Consider the following 25,655-nt stretch of genomic DNA (forward strand, 5'->3'; position numbering starts at 1 on the left):
CAGATGTTGCTAAGTAACATTATCTGAAGGTCACTAACCTTGCCCCTGCTTCTGAATGCTTGCTTTCAGCAGCTGGTTCCCCCTCCCTTTCTGCCTGTGTAACTGGTATATAAAAAGGACCCCTAACCCAGCCTTTTCGGCTCAGGATTTGGGAATTAACCCCCGCTTGAGCCCCGCGTACGTGTAATAAAGTTTGTGTTTCGTTATCTTCCCGAGTGTGGGTGGATTTTCCACAACACTATGCTATTCTTAACCTCCCCCCGTCTATTTTCTACCTACCATTTATGCTACTTATTCTCTGTACCTTTCCCCCCTCTCTCCCCACCCCACTCCCCTACTGATAACCCTCCATGTGATGTGATCTCCATTACTTTTTTTTTTGATCTCCAGTTCTTTGATTCTGTTCTTGTTCTAGTTGTTTGTTTAGCTTGTTTTTGTTTTAGGTGTGGTTGTTAACAACTGTGAGTTTGTTGTTACTTTACTGTTCATATTTGTTATCTTCTTTTTCTTAGATAAGTCCCTTTAATATTTCATATAATAAGGGCTTGGTGATGATGAATTCCTTTAACTTGACCTTTAATGGAAAGCGCTTTATCTGCCCTTCCATTCAAAATGATAGCTTTGCTGAATAAAATAATCTTATGTGTAGGTCCTTGCCTTTCATGACTTGGAATACTTCTCTCCAGCCCCTTCCTACCTGCAGTTTCTTTTTACAAATCAGCTGACAGTTTTATGGGCACTCCTTTGTAGGTAACTCTCTCCTTTTTTTTTTTTTGTTGCTTTTAAGATTCTCTCCTTATCTTTAATCTTGGGTAATGTAGTTATGATGTGCCTTGGTGTGTTCCTGCTTGGGTCCAACTTCTTTGGGACTCTCTGAGCTTCCTGAACTTCCTGGAAGTCTATTTCTTTTGCCAGATTGGGGAAGTTCTCCTTCATTATTTTTCAAGTAAGTTTTCAATTTGTTGCTCTTCCTCTTGTCCTTCTGGCACCCCTATGAGTTGGATGTTGGAATGTTTAAAGATGTCCTGGAGGTTCCTAAGCCTCTCCTATTTTTTTGAATTCTTGTTTCTTCATTCTGTTCTGGTTGAATGTTTCTTTCTTCCTTTTGTTCCAGACCATTGATTTGAGTCCCAGTTTTCTTCCTGTCACTGTTGGTTCCCTGTACATTTTTCTTTATTTCCCTTAGCATAGCCTTCATTTTTTCATCTAATTTGTGACCATATTCAACCAATTCTGTGAGCATGCTGATTACCAGTGTTTTGAACTGTGCATCTGATAGGTTGGCTCTCTCTTCATTGCTTAGTTGTATTTTTTTCTAGAGCTTTGATCTATTATTTCATTTGGGCCATTTTTTTTTCTTTTGGTATCAGTGTGCCTGTTATGTAGTAAGGGGCAGAGCCCAGGTGTTCACCAGGGCAGGGCAACCCAGGGCACTGCATTGTGACACTGTATGTGGGGGAGGGGTCCAAGAGGGAATAATGCTGCTTGCTCTGCTCTCTGTTAGTTTTCGGTCACTCCCCTTGCTACACACAAGCAAAGTGGGCCCTTCTGATGCTGATTCCCAGGTGGGTTGGCTTTTATATGTTCTAGGACCCTGTGGGTCTCTCCAAGGTACTCTCTTGTGAGGCTGGGAGTTTCTTCCACTGCCACCTCAACCCCCACAGGTGTTTTCAATCAGAGGTTTGAGGTTTTACTTCCCCACACTGGAACCCTGGGTTGTGTGGTCTGCCTCGCTCCCCAATTGTTCCTCCCAGTTTATCTGTATGCAAATGTGGGACCACCTAGTCCAAAATCCACCACCTCGCCTAGTCCACCAGCTTCAGGCTTGCCTCGAGTCCTCTCTGCTGGGTTGTCCACCTCTGCCACTCCTACTGGTCTGGATGAATGTTCTTCTTTAACTCTTTGGTTGTTGGACTTCCATACAGTTCAATTTTCTGTCAGTCCTGGTTGTTTTTTGTTTTTAAATTTGTTGTTGTTTTTCCTTTGGTTGTGCAAGGAGGTACAGTATGTCTACCTACACCCCCATCTTGGCCAGAAGTCTAACAGAAAATATTTTTAACCTTTGGTTAAACAAACTTTCTCATATATGAAACTGAAAACCCCAGCATCAATGACAAAAAAGTAAATACATTGGACTTTATCAAAACTAAAAATTTGTATTTGAAAGGATACCATCAAGAAAGTGAAAGACAACTCACAGAATGGGAGAAAATATTTGCAAATTTTGTAAATGTTGAGGGACTTAATCTAGAATATATAAAGAATCCTTACAACTCAATAATAAAACTACAAATAAAAAAAATGGGCAAAAGACCTGAATAGACATCTCTAAAGAAAACATACAAATGGCTAATGAAAACATGAAATATTGTTCAACATAATTAATCATGCATATGCAAATTAAACTGAGGCAGGAAAATAAGCTAGGAAAATTCCTTGGCAAGTAGAATAGGGAAACTGAGACAGCTGAACAAACGGGCTGAGCAATTTACAGTCAAATGCAGATGGTCACTAGCGTGAAAATCCCCAGGTGCCTGGCTTCCTGGCTAGGGACAAAACTTGCAAGACTAGGACCTTGTCCCAAGGGTAACCTCTCCTCCCCTGGCCTTTTCTCCCTGAACATAACATCTAGGCCTCAGTTGTATGTCATCTCTAGGCCCAGAAAAGTGGTAAAAGCAGACAAGTGACACCACAGCTGACCTTGGGACCAGATGCATTGAGTAATGACCCCCACAACCCTGAGAGGACATACATGGAAAGCTGATGAGTACTCCATTGAGATCTTCCCCTGGGGTTCCCCTGAGCTCTCTCCATTCTTAAAAGTTTCTAGGATGAAGGACCCAGGATGAAAGACCCAGTACACTCTCCCTAGGCCTCCTAGGAGCAGCCTGTGCCTTTCTTTCCTCCCCCCACTTATTTTTTTAATTTTATTTATTTATTTTTAGAGAGGGGAAGGGAAGGAGAATAAGAGGGAGAGAAACATAAATGCATGGCTGCCTCTCCTGAGCCCCCTACAACCCAGGCATGTGACCTGACTGGGAATTGAACCAGCAACCCTTTGGTTCACAGGCCGGTACTCAATCCACTGAGCCATACTAGCCAGAGCCTTCTCCACGACTTGTTTACCCACACACATGCAACTCCTAAACTCTGGGGAACCCCACAAACCTTGTAACCAGAGCAGAAATGGGCAGTGGCAGGCTGTCCTGTGAAAAACTGAACCTTTCCCCAAGGCCCTCTTTTCTTTGATTTCTAGTGAGTTAAAGCAGCCCTGCCAAGGCTTATTTCTTTCCTATCCTATAACATTTCCAGACAGCCAAGACAGCCCCACTTAGGCTCCCCTGTTGCTTCTTCTATACTAATCCCTTCTTTGTTTTACCATCCCCAGCTTTAATAAATGCACCCTTGATGCGGTCACTAGCCTGCAGTGACTGAGGAATGCTGCGGATGGCTCGTCAAAACATGAGAAAAACATACACAGGGACAACCGAGTCCTGTGGAAAATAGGGACAAAACGGCCACTCTCTCTAGCGGAGAGCACCATGGCCACTCTCTCTAGTGGAGAGCACCCTGTTTTCCTGCCCAAGCAGGTTTCTATTAAGAATACAGAGATGGTTTGTGGATTACAGTCTGGCAGGGAAGATCAAACGGGATAGGTAATTTTCAAAGGGTCTGACAGAACTCCCACTGGAATTCTGGGCTGAGAGTTTGTGTTTTATCATTTAAAAAGACTACAGGATCTAAAAGGCTAGTCTCATTTCCTACCCATGCCTTCATATTCTAATTCAATAGCATCCTCCAGCAAGCAGATCTCACAGGATCTTGCATATTCTATGTCCCAGGCCTGATTACCCTGGGGGTCTGCCAACTCTGGTCCGGACTTCACCACCCCTGTTATTTCTGCAGGCCTGAGGCAGGCAGAGGAGACAAAGGCAGCCAGGGGACTTGGATTTCTCACAACTAAGAACAAGGTCTCAGGCTTTGACAAAGCTGAGGGGGCAGGAGTTGATGTCGATCACCCCTTCATTTCCACAGCCCCATGTCTCTTCCCTGAGGCCTCCTCGTGATCATGCCTGTCTTAGTTGATTCCCCCCTTGGGAAATCTTAGCCATCATTGGCTAACTGATCAAGCATAGGAGGCCAAGCACAGAACAGGCAGCGTTCATGCCAGGAAAATAAGTTTTGTCTCCTTAGTGGCTCCTGGTCCGGAGGTCTCTCACTCAGCCTAAGTCATGGGGGGTTACAGCTTCCTGAGACAAAGCAGGGCAGGCCCCAAAACACCTTATAGTTAAGAGTACCTGATATACTCTTATCCAGGAGACTCAACGACCTCCTCCTTTGTTGAAGACACAAATTCCAGCCACCATTTTATAGCAGAGACTTCAGGCATGCATCAAGTAGCAGAAATCTTTTGATAATGTGACTGAAAGGTTATAGTTTATTTATTACAGTCATCAATAATATAATATAACAGTACAGAACTATTTCATGAGTTTGGTCAGTGTTTCCCCTAATTGTATCATGTCAAGTACAGCATAGGAAATATAGTCAATAATACTGTAACAACTACATACAGTTTCAGTTGGGTACTGGAAGTATCAGGGGAACACTTTGTAAAGTATATGATTGTCTAACCACTATGCTCTACACCTAAAACTAATACAAAATAATATTGCATTTAATCTGTAATTAAAATAATTTAAAAAAATTCAAAATTCACCCTGGTTGGTGTGTCTCAGTGGGCTGGGCATCATTCCACAAACCAAAGGTCATAGGTTCAATTCCTGGTCAGGGCACATGCCTGGGTTTTGGGTTCCATCCCTGGTCAGGGCACCTATGAGAAGCAACCAATCCATGATTTTCTCTCACATCGATGTTTCTCTCCTTCTCTTCCTCTGTCCCTACTCCTATCTCTAAAATCAACAAGCATGTCCTTGGGTAAGAATAAAAAACCAATTCATATTCACAGCAGAAAAAAGAACATATTGGACAGCAGAGGCATTGGCAAATTCTCTGGTGCCTTTACATAAATTGTACCATTTTTGAAATATTTACATGGGTACCTGAAAAACAACACTTGCTTATCAATTTAATCAAAATGATAAAATATTCTAAATTAACCATAGAAGAAGGCAACGTGGTTACAAGTAAACTTAATTTTTTCACCTTTGTTCTTTGACATTTGGGTGCATTTTTAAACATTTAAGAACATGATAAAGACAATAATATGCAGATAAAATTATTCTTGTGATAAGTTAAATCTCTATTATAAGCAAGATTACATAGAAGGTAAATATAACTTCATATTATCCCTTGATAAGAGCTTGAAGACCAATTTATTGTCTTTAATTATTTTTTACTTTGAAATAGTTATAGATTCATAGGACCTTGCAAAGAAATATAAAAGGAAATTCTATGTACCCTCCCCCACCTTCAATTTTCCCAATGTTAACAACTTACACAATTATAGTACAATATAAAAACCAAGAAATTAATATCAGTACAATCTACAGAGATTATTCAGATTTCAACAGTTACACATGCACTTGTGTGTGTAGCTCCATGATGTTTTATCTCATATGTAGCCTTGTGTAACTACTACCACAATCAAGAAACTCAACTAACATCACCACAAGACTCTCCATTTTATTCATTTATATCACACTAATATCCTCCCTTCCATTTCTAAATTCTGGAAACCATGAACCTCTTCTTCATCTCTATAATTATGTTATTTCATGAATGTTACATAAATATAATTATGCAGTATGTGAGCATTTAAGATTGACTTTTTCCTCACACAGGATAATGTCCTTGAGATTTAACCAAATTGTTACATGTATTACTAATTCATTCTTTTATTACTGCTGAGCAGTATTTCATGGTATGGATGTACCACAGATTATTTAAACTTTCACCCAATAAAGGGCATTTGGTATTCTATAGTTTTTGATTATTACAAATACAATTGCTATGAACATTCATGTACAAGATCCCGCACACAAATAAATCTTCATTTCTTTGGGATAAATGTTAAGAGTATAATTGCTAGACCATACATTAAGTCCATTTATAGATTTGAAAGGAACTGCCAAAATATTTTTCTAGAGTGGCTGTACGATTGTATAATCCCACTGGCATTGTATGAATGATTCACTTTCTCTGCACCCTCACTAGCATTTGGTGTTATCAGTATTTTTTTTTATTTTAGTTTTTCTGCTAGGTGTGTAGTGATATATCATTTTAGTTTTAGTTTCATTTCTCTAATGGTTAATGATGTCAAACATCTTTTCATGCATTTATTTGTCATCTGTGTATACTCTTGGGGAAAATGTGCATGTCAATTATCCATGTTCTAATTGGATTGCTCATTTTTTGTAATGCTGAGTTTTGAGTTTTTAATACAGGGTACCACACAAGTAATTTCCCCTTTTTATTACAAAATCTTTTATTATAAAATATTAGGTGTGTAATTCTCTAACATAACAAGATCACATTCAAGCACACCATATGACATTTTAGGTGAAATGTTCAAATTAAACTATAAATGATTACACCCATATTACCCTACCAACCACACTCAAGCAGGCCTTACTTCTGCTGGCCCCAGTATCTTTTACATGCAAGGTCTTTATTGGATATTAATTGCAAATATTTTACCACAGACTGAAATTTGTTTTTCTATCCTCTTAACAGATTCTTTCACAGAGAAAATATTGTTCTTTTAGATGAGGTCTAGTTTGTCAACTTTTCATTGTATCAGTTGTGCTATTTGGTATCAAGGCTAAGAAGTTTGCTTAGTTCTACCTAGGTCCATGTTTTTAAAATAAATTTTGTAGTTTTACATTTTATATTTGATGCTCATAATCCATTTTGAATTAATTTTTATATACAGTTTAGATCAAGGTTCATTTTTTTGGTCAATGGACATCCAGTTTCTTTAGCACCATTTATTGAAAAGGTCATTCTCCCTCCATTGAATTGCTTTTGCTTCTTTGTCAAAAATTACTGAGAATATTAGTGGGGATCTGTATCTGGGTTCTATATTATGTTCCATTGATCTATGTGTCTATCCCTCTGAAATTTATTATTTTAATAGAAAGAAAGTCAAATTCTAGTTCTGATTGATGTGATTCAGTGGACTGAGGGCTGGTCTGTGAATTTAAAAGTCACTGGTTCGATTCCCAGTCAGGGCACATGCCTAGGTTATAAGCCAGGTCCCCAGTTGGGGGTGTATAAGAGGCAGCCAATCAATGTTTCTCTCACACATTGCTGTTTCTCTCCTCCCTTCCCCTGTATTTAACAAAAAAGTCAAACCCTACCCTACATTAGTACAATATTGGCAGTAAAATTATACAAGACCTCTTTTTTTTTTCTTATTATGAACACACATCAAAACTGAGCCAAACCTGAGGAAAAAATTTCACATATTTTATTGCTTCCTTTAAAAATTTTTTTATTATTTTTATTTTCTTAAGATTTTATTTATTTATTTTTTTAATAGAGGAAGAGGGATAGAGAAAGAGGGATGGAAACATCAATGTATGGTTGCCTCTTGTGCGCCCCCTACTGGAGACCTGACCCACAACCTAGGCATGTGCCCTAGACTGGGAATTTAACTGGCAACCCTTTCACTAGCAGGCCAGCACTAAACCACTGAACCACACAGCTAGGGTGTATTTTTATTTTCTTATTGTTGTTCAATTACAGTTGTCCCCATTTTTCATTCATTATTCTCCCCTGTCCTCCCCACATCCATCTCCCACATTCAATCCTCCCCATGGATAATTGTCTTTATCCATGGGTCCTTTATACATATTCCTGGATGAGCTTTCCCCTTCTTTCCCCCATTATCCTCATCCCTCTGCCCCTCTGGTTACTGTCAGTTCTTTATTTCTATATCTCTGGTTCTATTTTGCTTGCTTGCTTGTTTTGTTGATTAGGTTTCCCTTATAGATGAGATCACATGGCATTTTTCTTTCACCGCCTGGCTTATTTCACATAGCATAATACTCTCCAGTTCATTCTATGCTGTCAGGAAGGGTAGGAATTCCTTCTTTTTTTCTGCTGCTTAGTATTCCATTGTGTAAATGTATCACAGTTTTTTCATCCACTCATTTACTGATGGGCACTTAGGCTGTTTCCAGCACTTAGCTACAAGGAATAATGCTGCTATGAACATCGGGGTGCATAAGTTCTTTTGAATTGGTGTTTTAGTATTATTAGGGTATAATCCCATCAGTGGAATTGCTGGGTCAAAAGCCACTTCCATTTTTAGTTTTCTGAGAAAATTTCATACTGTTTTCCACAGTGGCTGCACCAGCCTGCATTCCCACCAACAGTGTACTAAGGTTCCCATTTCTCCACAAACTCACCAGCACTTGTTGTTTGTTGATTTGTTAATGATGGACATTCTGGTGTGAAGTGTTATCTCATTGTGGTTTTAATTTGCATCTTCCTGATGGATAGTGATGCTGAGCATCTTTTCATATGTCTCTGAGCCCTCTGTATGTCCTCCTTGTCTGTTCAGGTTCTTCGCCCATGTTTTAATCAGGTTATTTTTCTTCCTGGAGTTGAGTCATGTGAGTTCTTTATATATTTTGGAGATCAAACCCTTTTCTGAGGTATCATTAGCAAATATATTTTCCCACACAGTTGGTTTGTTTCTCATTTTGCTAATGTTTTCTTTGGCCATGCAGAAGCTTTTTAATTTGATGTAGTCCCATTTGTTTATTCTCTCCTTTATGTCCCTTCCTCTAGGAGACATGTCAGTGAAAATATTGCTGCTTGGAATATCTAAAATTTTGCTGCCTATGCTCTCCTTTAAGACTTTTATGGTGTCACAACTTATATTTAAGTCTTTTATCCATCTTGAGTTTATTTTTATGTATAGTATAAGTTGGTGGTCAAGTTTTGTTTTGTTTTGTTTTGTTTTTCATGTAACTTTCCAGATCTCCCAACACCATTTGTTGAAGAGGCTATTTTTACTCCATTTTATGTTCCTGCCCCCTTTGTCAAATATTAATTGATCATAGAGGCAGGCGTTTATTTCTGGACTCAATTGTGTTCCATTGATCTATGTGTCTGTTCTTATGTCAGTACCAGACTGTTTTGATTATAGTGGCCTTGTAATATAGTCTGATGTCAGGTATTGTGATCTCTCCTACTTTTTTCTTCTTTCTCAAAATTGCTGCAGCTATTCAGGGTTATTTATGGTTCCACATAAATATTTGAAATGTTTGTTCTATATCTGTGGAATATGTCATTGGTATTTTAATAACTATTGTGTTGAATGTATAAATTGCATTGGGTAGTATGGACATTTTGAAAACACTGAAGAAAGAAATTAAGGAAGGCAGAAATAAATGGAATCATATACAATGTTAATGGATTAGAAGTATTGCTGCTTTTTCTATTGAATGTTATAAACCAAGGCAAAAGAAAATTCCTTTTCTGAAAACCTTCTACTTTGTAACCATTAAGACTTTGTCTTTCCATGTCCTTTTTTACTTTCTATAATAATCAGATGCTTTAAAGAAAAATATAATCCCTTCTTACCTTAATAAAAAGAAAACACAAGCACTACCTTATATAACTAGGTTTATTTCTCTCTTACTGTTGTTCCTAGTATATTCATATTAAGTATAACCTTTAACCAAAGTAACTAACTTCTATTTAACAGAAAACATAGAAGGTAAGTGATTGAAAACTGTTGTACAATATAATTAAGCAGACTAGGAAAGCTATGAGTACACTACATTGTACAGCCTCACATATCTCTTTTATACTTTAAAAATATTAGAAATTAATGTGTCCATTAACAAGACCAAAGGCAGTCATCCTATAGTTTATAAAAAAATAAGCAAATGTATTTTAATTTGAATTAACCTTATGAATCATTTTTTCAGTGTTCTATTTTACTTAGAAATTATCTAACAATCAAAGATTATTGATTATTTTATTTTATATTAATCCAAGATTTTAATTTACTTAAGAATCTTGAAAATTATGCTCAAATTACAAAACATAATTATAGTTGATATAAAAAGTTTGTCAAAATAATAAAATTTAGAAGACAAATTTACATTTTTCACAATTTTAAAAAATTATGAAGGAGTTATATTAGTGTGTTTGATTAGTAAACCAAAATAAGAAATTTAAGAAATTCATATTGTTATTTTCATAAAAGACAAAATTTTATAAGTATAAAATGTGCACTTTATTAACTTAAGATATCGATGAGAAAAAAAACCTAGAGCTATTTTTTCTCTTTCTTAAACCTGAATTATCAAGTCAATCTAAATTGTCCAATGATCCATAATTATGTAAACATGAATTCTTAAAATATGTCTGAGTTAGCCACTCGTATAAGGATTTTACAAATTCATAGCATATTCATAGTATCACAAGTTCATTTAAACTTTTTTGTCATGGATAGGTATATTTATTTAAAGAAGTGCTCCTTTATTTATAACTCAGTTACATTTGACCTCCTTAAAGAAACATTATAATCTCAGAGGAGGGAAGATGGTGACGGGGTAGGAGGGAGCAGATTCCACTTCCCTCTACACATGGGAGAAAAACCTAGGTGATCTATGGAGGAACAGAACAAACAGCCAACAGTACCCCAGCATATATGAAAATAAGAGACAAAAAAAAATTGTAGCGGACACTGAAAAACCAGATGGTGAGGAGAATGCTGCAGGTCAATAAGGTCCCAGGGACCAGCTCGGGAACCAGGGCAGCTGCAGCCCCAGGCCCGGTGCCCGCCCCTGGGTCTGCCGCAGAGTACTTGGGAGAGACCTGGGTTATCTGCTCCCTCCTTCCCTGGACAATCAAGGTTTAAACAGCACTGGGAGAGACCTGGTTGCTTGAAGTGGCAGAGAGGGGAAAAAGGACAAAGGACCTGAATACACACTTCTTCAAAAAGGATATACAGAGGGTCCAGAGACATTTGAAAGGATGCTCATCATCACTAACCATCAGAGAGATGCAAATTAAAACCACAATGAGATACCACTTTACACCAGTCAGAATGACCATTATAAACAAAGCAACAAACAACAAGTGCTGGAGAGGTTGTGGAGAAAAGGGAACCCTAGTGCACTGTTGGTGGGATTGCAGATTGGTACAACCACTATGGAAAACAGTGTGGAACTTTCTCAGAAAACTAAAGATGGATCTGCCTTTTGACCCAGCAACTCCACTGCTAGGATTGTATCCTAAGAACCCTGAAACACCAACCCAAAAGAACCTATGCACCCCAATGTTCAAAGCAGCAGAATTTACAATAGCTAGGTGCTGGAAGCAACCTAGATGCCCATCAGTAAATGAATGGACCAAAAAACTATGGTACATTTACACAATGGAATTCTATGCAGCAGAAAGAAAGAAGGAGCTCCTACCCTTTGCAACAGCATGGATGGAACTGGAAAGCATTATGCTGAGTGAAATAAGCCAGGCAGTGAAAGACAAATACTATATGATATCACCTTTAATAGGAACTTAAACAACAAAACAAACAAACAAGCAAAATATAACCAAAGACACTGAAATAGAGAACAGATTGACAATGACCAGAGCAGAGAGGGGAGGAAATTTCAGGGGAAAAGGGGAAGGGTTTGCAGGAACAAGTATAAAGGACACATGGACAAAATCTAGGGGGGATGGAAATGGGAGGGAGGTGGGGAGCACTGGGGGGTGGGCTGGGATGGGAGTAAAAGACAGAAAACTGTACCTGAACAACAATTAAAATTAAAAAAGAAATATTACAATCTAAGTTATTACTATTCATAGGAATGATACTATTTCATATTTATATGAAACAGAAACTCCTTCCTAATTTAAGTTAATATAGATATATGGAGAACTTAAAACTTCAGTGCTACAGTTTCTGCCACAGGTCAAGAATAAACAGAAACATAAGAACTTACAGATTTAGATATTAAAGAGGTGTTCTCTTTCACAATGGTACAGAGTTCCTAATTGATTTGGACTCACAAATAGACAAACAAAAAGCCTAAACAAACCAGATTCTCTCTTTTTCACTCAACAGGGAATAGCTCTCCACCATCCATCCAAAAGAAATCACCAAATGGTCAGACAATAAAAGAAATTCATAATCATTACTACCAACAAGTGAGAATAACATTTTTTGCCATGTACAAACAAGAAACAAGAACACAATAATAACTACAGGTAAGAAAATAGAACCTAGAAACAGAATAAGCAAAGTTTAATTGCTTGTTGGGATTCATCCTGACAGCCAAAAAATATACTTAGGTTTAAACAGATTATGAGTTGTATTTCTTTCATAATGCAGTTTACTTGCCTCCATGAAGTGAGTCAATTTGGGCATCACCATGGCCTACAAAATTGTCAAAGTGAAAATTTTAAACAAGTAAAATCATAATAATCAGACAAAATAAAATGAACACATATCAAAGATTGTATTGAACTCATTAATTAGTGAAAGAACAATTAATATATCATGACTAGATCAAAGACCATTTTAAAACAGAATATTGATAGGAAGATAAAATTGCTGAATTTGATACAAACTGGGTAATGTCAACAGGGCCATAATACTTTGCAGTTATGTGTCTATAGAGAGAAACTATTTGCATTTAGAAAGGATAAAAAATATACAAGTTGGCATGTAACTTCACTAAATCTGGAACCATAAATAAATAGTAAACAGTGAGTTGAATTAGTTAATTTTAGGTCCCGTAGACCAGAGGTTGGCAAAGTATAGCCTGTGGGTGAAATCTGGGCACTCTCAATTGTTTGCATAAGGTTTGTGGCAGCTTTTCTGCTACAAAGAGAGTTGGGTACTTGTAACACACCATATGGTCCACAAAACCAAATTAATTTACTATGTGGACCTTTACAGAAACCATTTTCTGATCATTGTCCTAGACATTCTTTGGGTAGCCTTCACTTTCTTATGACATTGAAAATGTATGACCCCACTCTTTTGCAGTATTTCTTAGTTTGGGTTAAATTTTTTTATTACTGTTCTTATTCTACCATGGTAGAAATGTTCTCTCCCTTTTTTGTGTTCACATATTTATTTATATCCCTCTTATGATATTATAATATGGTATTGTGATTTTTTCTTTACTAGATTTAAGTTTATTGAGAACACCTCTTCTTTGTACCTGTACTTAGCATAGTGATTTACAAACAGCAGATATTCAATAAATCTTTGTTGAAACAAACTGAATCAAAACTGAAAGGTGAATGTGAAAGTTCAAGGGAGACTGGAGGTTGGGATTGCTCAGGGAGGTCTGAAGGGATGGGTGGCTTAGAAGTGAATGAAATCCTATGTAAAATTATATAAAAGTAAAATATTATAAATTCTTCTGAATTTATTATTTCCAAGAACCCAATAACTTGTCTATAATCTACCATAGTTTCTTCATCTAAATGATATGAATAGTATTTTAGCAGTTACTTAACTATTTGGAATGTTTCAGACCAAAGGTAAATAACTTACATTTATTAGCACTTGTTCTTATTAGAAATTAATACACTTGGTCAAGAAAAATTTATACCGTATCAACAGTAACAAAATTATTGAAAATCATATGTGTATGTGATGAACATACTGTGAAAAAAAGGGATCTTTTGTTACTTTGATTTGTAACATGTAGTCTAGAAGGCACAGTTTCATCATGAAACTTTGGGTTTTCCAGGTATCTAAATGATTTATGTAGACAAGTATAGGGAATGCTACCTTGACTGCCCTAAAAAATTCCATGTCACCGCTCATATTGTACTCAGTGGGTATTATCAGAATTTATTTTAAATATGGTTTTATATTGTCACACAGAGTCAGCAGATGGCTACCCAGCATATGCTATTTTTTTTTATCTTATAAATGAGAAGTTCAAGTATAACCTAAATGCCATCAGCAGACCTTGACCCTGGTTCATCTTGCTGGGGGAACTCAAGAGTTGGAAGACAGGATCCCCAGAGAGCCAACTAGAAGAAAAGTGGACTGGACCTTGGGACATACTCCTCACCACTCCCATTTTGGCAGGAATAAACCTTGGATTCATCACACCATAGTAAAGAAGGCACTGGAAGAACAATGGACTACTAAACCTCAAGAAGACCTGAAAGTCATCTTTTGAAAACAATGGCATATTCTTTTCATTACTTTTTGTTTAACCTCATGTTATGGAGAACTTATTCCTTTCAAATGAGATGAAAACATTTGGGTATATTTAGGAAAATATGTTCTAAACATCTCTGACTTTTGTCTTGTAGGACAAACCTCTGTTGAACAAACTTTCACTTCTTGTCTCATAGGTGTTTGTACTCCCCTGGAAAGCCTTTGAAATTATACTTTGTTTAAGCATATCAATAAGAACATAATTGGGGACCTGTGGTAACTCTAAAGGGCAGGGAAATATTTTCTTTAAAAGTCACTAATGTATACCCTGGCTAGTGTGGCTCAGGGGGCTGAGTGCTGGCCTGCAAACCAAAAGGTTATTGGTTTGATTTCCAGTCAGAGCACATTGCCTGAGTTGCAGGCCAGGTCCCCAGCTGGGGACATGTGAGAAGTTACTGATCAATGTATCTCTCACACATCAATGTTTCCCTCCTTCTTTTTCTCCCTCTCTTCCCCTCTCCCTAAAAATAAATAAACGGAATCCTTAAAAAATATATTTTAAAAAGCCACTAATGTAGCCCCAGCTAGAAAGTGTGCAACCTTTGTCAACTGTACTGAAAAACTGTTTTATCCTTTCAGTAAATATGGAGATGAATTGCAACACCACCACTGATGTATCTTATGCCTTTGGTTATGTTAAATTGCCAGCAGGATGGTTTCTAATATGTGGAAGGACTGTTTATTCCTATGTTCCAGCAAACAGTTTAGGGGGACCATGCTCTCTGGGAAGACTCACAATGTTTATGCCTCAAAAGCTCCACACCACCTGGGCTCAATGGGACCTCTCCCTTGTATCTGACTGTAACAGTGATTTGTATCTTTTTAGCCCTGCTAAATATATATCTTTGACTATATTCATGATGCGAACCACTTTGAATGTAGAAGTAAGTAGATTAGCCTTCACTATGGCAAAAGCTTTGAATGCCACCTCTCAAGCCATTAGTACCATAAGTCAAGAACTAGGACAAGTTAGAGAAGCAGTATTAGAAGATTGCATAGATGCAGACTACCTTCTTTTAAGACATAACCATGGATGTGAGGAATTTAAAGGACACTGCTGTTTCAACCTGGCTGATTCACAGCTCACAGAACATAAAGTAAAGCAAGTAAATGAAGTAGTGTCCAAGATAAAACAAAGAGAGGGTTTCTTTGGCCTTGATTTGTCTAAATTAACCTCCTGGCTGCTTAGTATTACTGGTCTCAGAGAGATATTTGTTGTTTTCATGCTTTTCATCTTTTTCAGTATCATAGCTTGTTGGTGCATATAATGTGGATCTGCAATTAAGTGTATTCCTAAGGTGTATTCCTAAGTGTATTCCTTAAGTGTATTCCTATCAGACTGTCTAATGCTAAAATACATGCTCAACAGCAAAATGATTACTTTCATATGACACTGATCTCATAGAAATAAGATAGTTTAGACTAACAGTGGGGGAATGATAGGGGAACTCAAGAGTTGGGAAATTTTAGGTTTAGGTAATAGTTAATAAGTTTAGTAATGAATGCATGTAAAAAGTTATTGTTTCAGGAACTGAGGGTATAATCCACTTGGACTCCAGGAGACCACAAGCAATCAAATGGTATGTGAGCCACTGTGTTCTGGGGAGAGACATTCCACCAACCAGGATACAGATAAAGAATCACCATCAACAGATGAAAAGATGCTGGGGAAATTGCCAGACTGCAGCTTTTATTTGGTTAACCTTTGTCCTGAGTTCCAAATCCCTTACCTATACTTTTTTTTTTCCCCTGAATTCCAAACTCATTACCTACACTTTTCCCCTCTTATAAAAAAGCTAGTTTGAAAGGAAATGTAAGATGGTCTTTCAGGGTACATAACTCACCATCTTCTCAGCTCACAGGCCATCTGAATAGAGCACACATAAAGATTCTATCCCTGCCTCTGCTTATTGGTTCTGGAAGTGACAGGCAGCATGAGCACTGACTTTTCTGGTTTCAATCTGATATTAGGCTAAATCTTTCTGCTAAGAAACCCCCAAATATGAAACATACTATTTAATTTTGAGATGTTTGTGAAATATAATTTTCTAAAAGAAAATAATTTTATTTATTTTTATTCTCACCTGAGGACATGTTCATTTATTTTAGAGAGAAGGGAAGGGAGGGAGAGAAACATTGATTGATTGCCTCTTGTACACACCTGAACTGGGGATCAAACCTGCAACCTAGGCATGTGCCCTGACTGGGAATCAAACCCATGACCTTTTGGTTCATGGGAGGATGCTCCAATTAACTGAACCACACTAGCCAGAGCTGAAGAAAATAATTTTTAAATATTCTTAAAATATTCCACTGCTTTTTCAATTTTACCTGAGCCTACATTTTCATCTGAAGGTTTTTTAAGTATTTTTTGTCCTAAAGGATTGCTCAGTTAATGTCAGATGACTACCTCTTTTTTAGAAATGAACTATAGAAATGATCCCTGAAAGTATAGTCTTACTACTAGCTCTTTTTTAATACACAATTAAATAGGCCAGTCATTTCAGATATTAAAGTCAGAATATGATTTAGTTGATTTCACAGTTAATATTTAACTTCAATAAAAAGCAGCTTCTAGTCTTCTCCATGGGTGTGTCTAACACAAATGAATACTAATTAAAGTACTATCATTCCACTGGGGTTTAGACCATCATTTTTCTAATTATGGTAAAAATCCCTCCATTAAAAAAAAACTTCCTCTGTAAAGAAGTAATTCCCAACAGAAATCTTATATATTGCAAAACACCAATTATTATGCATTTCTCAACACCTTTGCCAAAAGAGATATGCACCAATCAGTACATTAAAATAATAGAGATTTAGGGAACAATAACTACATTGGGAGCAAGTAAAAACATTGGGTATATAATAACTCATTTGATTTTATATAATCTCAATTTTGTTTCATTAAATTTGGAGTGTTTTTAAATCTGTTTTCTGCTCTTGGGTAAAATTAAATGAATCTTCTCTATTTCATAAAGAATAAAACACCCTTATGTTCCATTGATTATAAAACTGAAGCTCATAGACACAGACAACAGAATGGTGGTTACCAGAAGAAAAGTGGGTAAGGTGGTAGTAAAGGGGACCAAATATGTAGTGATAGAAGATGATTTGACTTTGGGTGTTGGACATACAATGCAATATACAGATTGTGTATCATAGAAATGTACACTTGAAACTTGTATGTTATTAACCAATGTCATCCCAATAATTTTAATGAAATAAAAAATGCATTCAATCATCTTTAGTTTGCTGTCTGTATGAAATGGATTTGCTAAGGATATAATTTGAATAGTGATATAATTTAAGCCCCAAGACTATTGGCTAGAGTTATATATTATGATTTAGCCAGATATTAATAAAGTATAAATATAAATTTCAGATATAAATACAGATATAATATCTGTATTTCAAGTATAAAGTACAGATATAAATTCCATTCATACTGATCACAATAGGTTAATTATATGTGTAGTGAATTATTTATTTATTTATTATTTATTTATTTTATGTGTGTGGTGATTTATAAAATTAGTTGGCTGAAATGAATTGATCTTCATGCTGTAACCCATTCATCTCATTCCTTTTGACATGGACACTATGAGTACCTCATTAGAATGAAGGTATGTCATACTTATTTTATGATATCTACTTTGAATAAGTAAAATACAATTTGTACTGTAAATAAAAATTCACATTCTAAACACAATAAGTATAAATAAAATATATTGGTTATTATATAAGTGATTATTTAAAACTTCAAAATAGTAATTATCATATATCTCTTCTTTTGAAGTCAATGTTTGGCATGTCTTCATTGCAGATAGTTATTAATTCTGCTTATTATGTTCCTGTGCTGATTATTGTTCACAGGCAGTAGGACAAAATTTTTCTTGCCCCTACCTGTCTATCAGTTATGAATATTACCACTGACACAGACCTGAATGCTTCTTTAAATCAAAATGTCATCACAATATCTCAGAATTAGGAAACAATTTATCTCCAATTTATTGCTCATTGCAGAAATCTCACCTATAATATGACTGATAAGCAGTCACACAGAAAACAATGGGCTTCTGAGTCAGACTTAAATTAAAATTCCTGCTTTATAATTCATGAACTATATGACCTTGTCCATGTTACTTAACATGGCTCCTCATCTCCTAATCTGTAGAGTTGAAAAGATGATGTTTACCTTGGCTAATATTTAGAAGAGAAGTCACTATGTGGTAGCACTTACATTTTAGTCACCTTACCTCATCTCTTATATTTAAGGTTTCCTAAGTTATGTGTTAATTATGTATCATAACCTAAAATACTTTGTATTTGCCAGGCACAGTTCAATAGGATAGTGACTAAAAGATATAAGACCTGAAGTTTGACTTTAGCTCACTCAGTGTTCCCTTCTTGCAAAAATCAAAAACATGGGAGAAAAAAATTGGTCTATGGCAGTGCTCCACAGACTTTTTAAAAATTGTTTATGCAACTACAGTTGTTTCTGCTTTTTCTCCCCTTTCCTCACTCCACCCCCCCCCCAAGTCAATCCCCATATTGTTGTCTGTGTCCATGGGGCCTGTATAAAAGTCCTTTGGTTAATCCTTTCACTATTTTTCATCTAGTACCCCCTCCTCTCTGGACACTGTCAGTCTGTTCTATGTATTTATGCCTCTATTTCTATTCTGTTCATTAGATTCCACATATATGTGAGATCATGTGGTATTTGTCTTTCACTGACTGGCTTATTTCACTTAACATAATGTTCTACGTGTACATCCATGCTGTGACAAAAGTTGAGTTTCTTCTTTTCTTTGCTGTCGTGTAGTATTCCACTGTATAAATGTACCATAGCTTTTTTTTATCCCCTCACCTATCAATGGGCATTTAGGTGGTTCCAGATCTTGGCTATTCTGAATAGTGCTGCTATGAACATAAGGATATATATATATTTGTGTTGATGTTTGGGATTATTAGCATAGATTCCCAGGAGTGGAATTACTGGGTCTAAAGGGAGATCCATTTTTTAATTTTTTGAGGATACTCCATATAGTTTTCCATAGTGGTTTTACCAGACTGCATTCCCACCAACAATACAAAAAGTTTTCACTTTCTCCATATCCTCACCAGCATTTGTTGTTTGTTGATTTATTGACGATAGCCAATCTGACTGGTGTGAAGTGATAACTCATTGTAATTTTAATTTGCATCTGTTTTGCATTGTTTTCAAATGTCTATGGGCCATCTGTATGTCCTCTTTGGAGAAGTATCTATTCAGGTCCTTTGCCCATTTTTTAATTGAGTTGTTTATCTTCCTGCTGTTGAGTTGTATTAGTTCTTTGTATATTTTGGAGATTAAACCGTTATCAGGTGTATGCTTGGTGAAAATGTTCTCCCATTAAGTGGGTTCCTTATATGTCTTCCCAGTGGTTTCTTTAGCTGTGCAGAAGCTTTTTAATTTGTTGTAGTTCCATTTGTTTATTTTCTCCTTTGTTTCCAATGCCCTAGGAGATATAGTGGCAAAAATATTGATAAACTTTAAGTCACAGGCTCTAACAGTAAAAATCCTTTGAGCACACCCCCAAAATTTAGTTATAATTAATATACTCTTATTATTATATTATTATATTTATTATAAAAATATATTAGAAATCAGAAATTTTAAAACAAGATAGAAATAAATATAAATACAAGAAACTGATACTAAGAATAAAAGAAAATACTCTCAGCCCTGGCTGGCATAGCTCAGTGGATTGAGGGCGGGCTGGGAACCAAAGTGTCACAGGTTCCATTCCCAGTCAAGGTACATGTCTGTGTTGCAGGCTGTGACTCCCAGCAACTGCACATTAATGTTTTTCTCTCTCTCTCTCTTTCTTCCTCCCTTCTCTCTCTAAAAATAAATAAAATAAAATCTTAAAAAATTTTAAAAGAAAAAAGAAAACACTCTCAACTCAACAATAAAATGACAACCCAATTTAAAAATGGGCAAAAGATTTGCATAGACATTTCTCCAAAGACTAAAAAAATAGCCAAATAAATATACAAAAAGATACTCAACATTGTTAGCCATCAGAAAAATGCAAATTAAAACCACAGTGTCATACCACTCCACACCCATTAGGTGACTACAATAAAATAAAGGGAAAAGAACAAGTTTTGGGAATGTGGAGAACATGAAACCCTCAGACATTGATGGTAGAAATATAAAATTATGTAGTTATGGAAAACAGTCTGGCAGTTCCCCTGAATGTTCAACAGTGTTACTATATAATCCACAATTTTACTCCTAGGTATATAGCCAAGAGAATTGAAAATGTATTTCCACACAAGAAGTTCTACATGCATATTCATAGTGTCATTATTCATACTAGCTAAAAAGTAGAAACAACCCAAATTTTCATCAGCAGATAAATGGATAAATAACATGTGTTATATCCATACAATCAATGATTTTTTGGCTTTAAAAACAATGAATTGCGGATTCATGCTATAGTGTGGATGAACCTTGAAAATTCTATGCTAAATGAAAGAGCCCATGATAAAAAAAATCATGTATTATATGATTCCATTTATATGAAATATACTGAATAGGAAAACCTAGAGAGACAGAGAGTAGATTGGTGATTATCTGGAGATGGGGTGAATGGAGAATGGGGGTAACTCCTAATGTGTTATGGGGTTTCTTTTTGGAGTATTGAAATGTTCTAAAATAAGATTCTGGTCATGGTTGCAAAAATATAAATATACAAAAAACCAGCGACTTTCACACTTTAAACAGATGAATTTTATGGTATGTAAATTATATGTCAATAAAGTTCTGTGAAAATAAACAAAACCAAAGAAAATAAATTAAAAATCTAAATAGAAGTTCTTGTTTTCTTTCTTGTTTCCCATGGATCATCTTGTGCATATCCATTCTATAAATCTCTGGTTTAAAACCTTTCTCAATGGTCCACAACATTGTATTGGTTGCCAAAATTTTAGATATGTTAAGTGTAATCCCTTCACTTAATGGTTTAGAGCCCAATAGCAAATGGTTGAAGGAGAAAAAACTACTTAATTTGGACCTCAGCTGACATTCATTTAAATCCCTACTGGGCCTATTTTCCCAAACAAGAATTTTCTTAACCAAAGATTTTATCTTAACCAATTCTGTTCTGACCAAGGGTATTGAATGTGACCCAAGGAATAGTGAACCCATGATCAAACTTCTTGCTTCTGATTTTTTTCTAGTGCTTACTCCAAATATACAAAGACTTAAATCACTTTGGACCATATACAAAACTCACACATATCATATTTAATAACTGTCCTCATCAAAATTAAAACTGCATAGCTCAAGTTCCATGTAAGTATTGTATCATTCTTTATTCTTTTGAAAGTATCTATCTAAGTTACTAATTTTCCTTTGGGTCCATTCTAGCTACAATTTTGTACAAATTTAGCTATAATTTTCACACTGAATTTTTCTCATTGCCATGAATAGTATATTATGAAGTGTTGAAAGAGTATATTTATGAAATATTGCTGAAACCCCGTAAAAGAAATATTTTACTAATATCTACTTAAAGTTCCTATGAATCCTAGCAAAAAAGAAAATAACTATATCTAAATTATATATATTAGTGATGCAATGTTTTATTAAGAAACATTGAAATAGGGATTTCCAGCCAAGATGGAGATGTAGACACACTGTGCCTCCTTGCACAACCAAAAGAAGGACAACTATTTTAAAATAAAAAACAGCCAGAACTGACAGAAAATCAAACTGTTTGGAAGTCTGACAACCAAGGAGTTAAAGAAGAAACATCCATCCAGACCGGTAGGAGGGGCGGAGATAGGTAGCCAGGCAGAGAGGACTCACGGCAAAGTGGGCAAAGTGACAGTGGAGGACCGGGGTGCAAGGAGGCAGCTGGTGGACCCAGCAACGTGGTAGCTGGTGGAGCGGGTGGTCCCACATTCACGTGCGGATAAATCAGGAGGAATATCTGGGGAGTGAGACAGACCACCCAACCCAGAGTTCCAGCACAGGGAAATCAAGCCTCAAAACTGATTGAAAACACCTGTGGGGGTTGAGGTGGCAGTGGAAGAAACTCCCAGCCTCACAGGAGAGTTTGTTGGAGAGAGTCACAGGGTCCTAGAATGTACACAAGCCAACCCGCCCGGGAATCAGCACCAGAAGGGCCCCCTTTGCTTGTGGGAAATGGGGGATGTGACCGAAATCCAGCAGGGAGCAGAGCAAGTGCCATGATTCCCTCTCCACCGCTTCCCCCACATACAGCATTGCAAAGCAGCGACGTGGGTTGCCCCGCCCTGGTGAACACCTAAGGCTCTGCCCTTTAATGTAGCAGGTGCACAGAGACGGAAAAAACACAAACAAACAAACCACAAATGGCCCAAATGAAAGAACAGATCAAAGCTCCAGAAAAAATACAGCTAAGCAATAAAGAGACAGGCAACCTATCATATGCACAGTTCAAAACACTGGTAATCAGCAAGCTCACAGGATTGGTTGAATATGGTTGCAAATTAGATGAAAAAAATGAAGGCAATGCTAAGTGAAATAAAGGAAAATGTACAGGGAACCAACAGTGATGGGAAGGAAACTGGGACTCTAATCAACGGTGTGAACCAGAAGGAAGAAAGAAACATATAACCAGAAAAGAATGAAGGAACAAGAATTCAAAAAAATGAGGAAAGGCATCGGAACTTCCAGGACATCTTTAAACACTCTAACATCCTAATTATAGGGGTGCCAGAAGGAGAAGAGGAAGAGCAACAAATCGAAAACTTATTTGAACAAACAATGAAGGAGAACTTCCCAAACCTGGCAAAGGAAATAGACTTCCAGGAAGTCCAGGAAGCTCAGAGAGTCCCAAGGAAGTTGGACCCAAGGAGGAACACACCAAGGCACATCATAATTACATTACCGAAGATTAAAAATAAGGAGATAATTTTAGAAGCAGCTAGAGAAGACAGTTACCTACAAAGGAGTTCCCATCAGACTGTCAGCTGATTTCTCAAAAGAGATCTTACAGGCAAGAAGGGGCTGGAAAGAAATATTCTAGCTCATGAAAGTCAAGGACCTACATTCAAGATTGCTCTACCAAGCAAAGCTTTCATTTAGAATGAAAGGACAGATAAAGTGCTTCTCAGATAAGGTAAAAATAAAAGAGTTCATCATCACCACACCCTTATTGTATGAAATGTTAAAGGGACTTATCTAAGAAAAAGAAGATAAAAAATATGAACAGTAAAATAACAGAAAACTCACAGGTATTAATAACCACACCTAAAAGAAAAAAAAACCAAACTAAGCAAACAACTAGAACAGGAGCAGAACTACAGAAATGGAGGTCACATGGAGGGTTATCAACAGGGGAGTGATGGGGGAAAGAGGGGGAAAAGTTACAGAGAATAAGTAGGATAAATGGTAGGTAGGAAATAGATAGGGGGAGGTTAAGAATAGTATAGGAAATATAGAAGCCAAAGAACTTATATGTATGACACATGGACATGAACTAAAGGGGGGAATGCAGGTGGGAGGCGGTGTGCAGGGTGGAGGGGAATAAAGCAGGGGGAATGGGAAACTGTGATAGCATAATCAATAAAATATATTTTAAAAAACATTGAAATAAAAAACAAACTGACAGTGACTAGAGGGGAAGGTGGAGAGGGGTAATGGGGGAAAATAAAGGAAGGTCCATCAAGGAACATATATAAAGGACCCATGGACAAAGCCAAGAGGGTAGGTTCGAGGGTGGGAGGTGGGGATGGGTGGGGCAGGGGGCCATGGTGGGGTGAAAATGAAGACAACTGTACTCGAACAACAATAAAAAAATAAACAAACAATTTCATATGAAGGAAGTATTGTGAAATTAATGCTTTGAACAGAGAACTATGCCAATTTCACTTTGCAGAGAAGTAATCATTGTAAGTGTGTTCATGTCCAGCATCAAATTTTTACCTGTAAGGAAAGGAACTGCTATCTAGAAGAATTACACTCAATAACCTGTATCCTGACCGGTGTTTAGGTGCCTGGCCCTTTATTAGCTTCTTTCCTTTTAGTTTATGAGACCTCCTGGGGTTACAAGACCCGTCCTTATCTCCTCACCCATTCAATTTGGGTACATAAACTGAAGTACTGTTATACATATGTAAATCACTGGCATTTGGACCCTAGACATGTTCCTTAGAGTTGATTGCACAGTTCTATCTCATACCAATCCCACCTTATTACAAGGCTTGATTTCAAAAACATATATTTAATTTACTCTCATGACTATTTTTAGACTTTTAGATGCAAGTAATATATTTTAACTTTTATTATTTACAATTATGCACAAAAGTTCTTACTGGAAATACATATAAGTAACCTTTGCAGATATTAAAAAGTTAAGGCAAAGTTAACTGAAATATATCTTTAATCCTTAGATGCCCTCAACCTCAGGAAGGTCTAAGATCCATGTTTTAGCACCTGCTTTCCAAAAGTTGCTAATTTAATGAGGGTCTACTAATTTCTAGTTATTCTTATTTCAATGCTCTCTTTAATAACAAAATTATGAGGTTGATTTTATTATATAAATGAAAAAATGGTTCAAATATGTTAAATTAAGGAAAAATAGAAAAAAGGAGTAAATATAATTTTTCTGAATTTAAATCTAGTTATCCTTTCTTTTTCTTTTTTGTATGCCAAGGAGTGAGATGAAATGGCTGTCAATAGATAACTTCACCTGTGCAATAAGGGGTAGTGGGGAAAAGGAGTGAAAATCATAAGGGAATTTTCCTAACCACAGATACAAAATAAACAATTTAAGTAATTCAGTATGTGCTATGGGGATGGGGTTATCTAACCGGGGAGTGAGAAACTATTACAATAGAAGAAATAGGGCAGAGACTTCACGTTGATAGGTAAATGGAATGAAAGTCACAGTAGTATTTATAAATGTTAGAGCTAAGATTCAAACTCAAGACCTTCCTATTTTTCTCCAAGCTTATACATATTTTTTCATATCTGTTTTAAAATCTGTAATATTATGCCCCTTCAACCTTTGCTGCAAAATTTTGCCAATCTTTGAAGTGCCAGCTCGAATATAACCGAAGCATATCATAATCCATTTCCTCTTCCTAGTAGACGAAATCTTTCATTCACCTATTGGATATAATATTGAATGGCATCAGTACAGGGGCACAGGGGAGTCTTGAGACAGTGGAATGGGATTCCATTTGTCTTTGGACTTCTTCTTTTGCCAAGTTTGACCAGATTTCTAAGGTGCCAGTATCATGGTCTGGAATCCTTGAATTAACCCTAGTCTCAGCTGGCAGAACCAAGAGGGTTGGGCAAATGCCAACTATGCAGTCAAACATCAGGGACTGACCCAATGGTACTAAATCTTGTACTACATCTGAATACAGATATTTCTCTACTTCTCAGAGAAAGAAAAAGAATCAAAGGTTAATATAGTACTAATCTGCATAG

The 25,655-nt window shown here is 36.5% G+C and overlaps 1 pseudogene; it reads right to left on the reverse strand.

Annotated features, from left to right (window-relative positions):
* Positions 1-16,553: 16,553 nt before the first annotated feature.
* On the reverse strand, positions 16,554-16,638 carry LOC123805252 (annotated as a pseudogene).
* Between the last annotated feature and the right edge of the window lie 9,017 nt (positions 16,639-25,655).

This window comes from Phyllostomus hastatus, unplaced genomic scaffold (genome assembly GCF_019186645.2).
Source record: "Phyllostomus hastatus isolate PE091 unplaced genomic scaffold, TTU_PhHast_1.1 phas_scaffold_28, whole genome shotgun sequence".
Lineage (NCBI taxonomy): Eukaryota > Metazoa > Chordata > Mammalia > Chiroptera > Phyllostomidae > Phyllostomus > Phyllostomus hastatus.